Source organism: Elephas maximus, chromosome 20, assembly GCF_024166365.1.
Source record: "Elephas maximus indicus isolate mEleMax1 chromosome 20, mEleMax1 primary haplotype, whole genome shotgun sequence".
Classification (NCBI taxonomy): domain Eukaryota; kingdom Metazoa; phylum Chordata; class Mammalia; order Proboscidea; family Elephantidae; genus Elephas; species Elephas maximus.
In genome coordinates this window covers 76,585,074-76,588,570 of record NC_064838.1, presented here as the reverse complement: position 1 = coordinate 76,588,570, position 3,497 = coordinate 76,585,074, and the positions used below count along the sequence as shown (strand labels likewise).

General features: G+C 33.1%; 1 pseudogene; it reads right to left on the bottom strand.

Moving 5' to 3' along the window:
- Window positions 1–600: 600 nt before the first annotated feature.
- On the bottom strand, window positions 601–1,535 carry LOC126064305 (olfactory receptor 4P4-like; annotated as a pseudogene).
- Window positions 1,536–3,497: the final 1,962 nt, after the last annotated feature.

The window sequence follows — 3,497 nt, the reverse complement described above, 5'->3', positions numbered from 1 at the left end:
AAAAATAAACTGTCACTACGTCCTTAAAATCTTTGCTCCTGCCTATAACACATGAGAGTGTTGAGGTGGTGGCGAAGTTTTTGTACCATAGAGCATAGATATTACTACCTCTTTTTCTTCACACTTTGAGTCAAATTATACTATACAGACTTCATTACATAATTTATCTTAGAGTGTCCTCATATAGGATTTAGTTGAATATTCTACCAGCAAATAAAGCTTTTTTTTTTTAATTTTCTAAAAATCATTTAATCTCCTCTGTTTCTTCATAATACCAAAAGGTAATCAGCTTCCCAAGTTTAATGTTCAGAGAGAAATTATTATTAAAATTCAAGTTCAACCCCAGAATTGCTTATTTTATATGACATAGCCATTATTCTTTTAGTCCAGAATATTTTCAAATTTTTTTTTCTTCTTATGACCCTACCCTATCTGAGTCCCATGAATAAAATTGTCACTTTACTCGTCACTTTTCCACTCACTGTTTCTGAAATCTATAAAATAAGAAAGTGTTTATCTGACAGCTAACAGAGCTCCATGATTCCAAGTCCACTGTTATGCCTGTATAAAGTTTTTTTTCTTTTTATTGAGTATGACCAATCAATTACGTTTTTCTCCTGAAAATATCTTTTGACACCAAACCATTTTCTTGGCTTTTTTCATCTCTGTATTTCTCAGAGTATAAATTAAAGGATTGAACATAGGAGCAATGATGGTATAAAATAGAACAAATGCTTTATCCTCAGGGAAAGTGGTAGGAGGTCTAAGGTAGGCAAAGATTGAAGGCCCAAAAAACAAGACCACCTCAGAGATATGAGACCCACAGGTAGACAGGGCTTTGCGTCTTCCCTCAGCTGAGTGATTTCTTAAGGTGAATAATATAATGACATAAGACCCAAACAAGAGAACAAAGGTTACTAAGGCGACCATACCTGAATTGGCAACTACAAGTAAACCAATGATATAGGTGTCAGTGCAGGCAATTTTCAGCAAAGGGAAAATAGCACAGTAGTAGTGATCAATTTCATTGTGGCCACAGAAAGGCAACCAGATTATCACTGAAAACTGGGAAAAAGAATGGACAGCCCCACCAGCCCAAGCAGCCAAGACTAGGAAATTGCATCTTGTCCTGTTTATGATTATCACGTAGTGAAGAGGTTTGCAGATGGCAACACACCGATCAAATGCCATGACTGTAAGGATGAAGATTTCAATCATTCCAAAGAAGTGCATGAAAGGACCTGTAACATGCAGCCACCAAAGGAGATGGTTTTTGTCCCCACTAGCAGGTCATCAATGAGTTTCGGTGTCACACAGGAGGTATAGCAGATGTCTATGGAGGATAAGTGGCTGAGGAAATAGTACATTGGTTGCTGAAAAAGGGAGCTGCATCGAATGGAGACAAGGACCAGAAGGTTTCCCATTAAAAGGGCAACATAACAGAATAAGAAGAGCCCAAAGAAAAACAGTCGCATGTTCTGGTCATAAGAAAGTCCCATGAGAATGAATTCTGAGATGTTCCTCTGGTTTTCCATGTATCGAATTTGTTCCACGTTTTTATGCATGAATAGTTAGGCATCTGAAAGAAAAGAGAACAAAGGTTTGGATGTAAACATTTACAGTATGATCGCTGGTGGATTTGAACTGCCAACCTTTGGGTTAACAGCCGTAGCTCTTAACCACTGTACCACCAGGGCTCCAGTATGATAATAAAAATCACAAACTCATGGAAGCTAATTAATACATTATTAATATTTATTATATGTATTCTTTAGAATCATACTTGGTTTTTGTAATATTTTCCCAAATATTCTAACATTGATCATATTAAATATATATTTTCTTAAGATTTTAATATATAATGTTTTAAATATAACTATGTCTAAAACAGAAAATGTTCTATACTATTATGCATAACTTTTTGATAACAAAAATTAATTTAACTTTAATGCAAGAAATTCAGTTTGTGGATAATTTTCAAATATGTTCTTTGTTCATAGCACAGTTTTAATTTCATGTCACGTTCACTTCCCCTGGTATGATAGGGATCACCCCCAGGAATTGTCCGCATGGATTTGATTTGGGAAAAAAATAATTCAGTTGCAATTAAAAAACACGTGCCTAATTCTTGAGCTGCTTGATTTGCAGTGTGGGTAATGTTCCATGAAATGGGGGGCTCAAAGGGAGGACTGCATATTGAACTTGGAAAAACAAATTTACTGAATATGTTACAGGGCAAAAAATTGTTGAAATACATGCAGCAGAGAGTAGAATTTTTGTCAATTTATGAATCTCAAAAATAATTAGAAAAAATATTTTTGTCTTCTATTTGTATTTCAGTATTAAAGAATGTTTTAAGGTAAACCCTATAACCATAAAAATCAATGGTGCAAATTACTAAAATAAAAAAAGCTAATTGAATGCACGATTTATAGATTTCTACTAGAAAAATTTGTAGTCACCAAAAATTAATAAATGATGACGTTGCACAATGTGACTGTAAAACACGTATTATGGTACTTATTCATGTATTTCTGTATAATATTATTCTGTATAATGTTCTGTATAGGATAGTCATACATTATTCTGTATAATATAGTCAGAACAGGATTTACACAAAGGTAATGGAAGAATGCACTACAGAACTGTACACCTCTGAGTGTTCTTCTCCTCGCTGTTGAGGAATTAAGTAGGATTCAGGTGAGCTACCTACCTTATCCTAGATCAGGTGTGGTAGCTGTAGCTGGGGCCCACAGACACTGGTTTTTAATGATACAGTTATAATGATATAGCAGCAATATGTATAAAAATAAATAAATAAATATGTATAGATTCACAAGTTCAGCATTTTTCAAATAGCTATCTTACTGGTAATACTCGAGATTATTTTAGGTGGTAAACAGACATGGCTTTAAAATGTCTCAAACATTGAGAGGGCAATACTCTTGAAATTGAGCTTACTCTCTTTGACTACGTTAAGAAAATGAAGTCTCAACTTGGTCATGTTATGTCTCTAATATGTCTTAAGGTTTTTTAGTCTCTCTTTTTAACACAAAGACAACAAATCTCATACTCAAAATTGTCTACAAGTTAAATTACCTCCACAAAATGTAATTTTGCTAATAAAAAAATTTGTCACAATTAGAATTACAAATGACAGTTTATTTATGAAAATATTATGTTGCATTATTTTGTATAAATGTGTATAAACTGAGATTAATTTTAAAAGAATTATTAAATGGTAAGCAAGGCTACTTAGTAGAATGACTTAAGAATTAAAATACTCTTCTAATTCAATCATTTTATTTTACGGTGTTGGAAGAAACAGATACAAAAAACTGAATTTCCTTCCCAAATCAGAGATGCTCCTGATGTTTAAATGTTTGACAGCAGGTGAAATAATATGACCTGAAGTGTGGATAACTTCTTGTTTAAAATTTTGATTCTTAGGTTTTAGGTAGTAACTGTTATCAGTTAAAAAAAAAAAAAAAAACCTT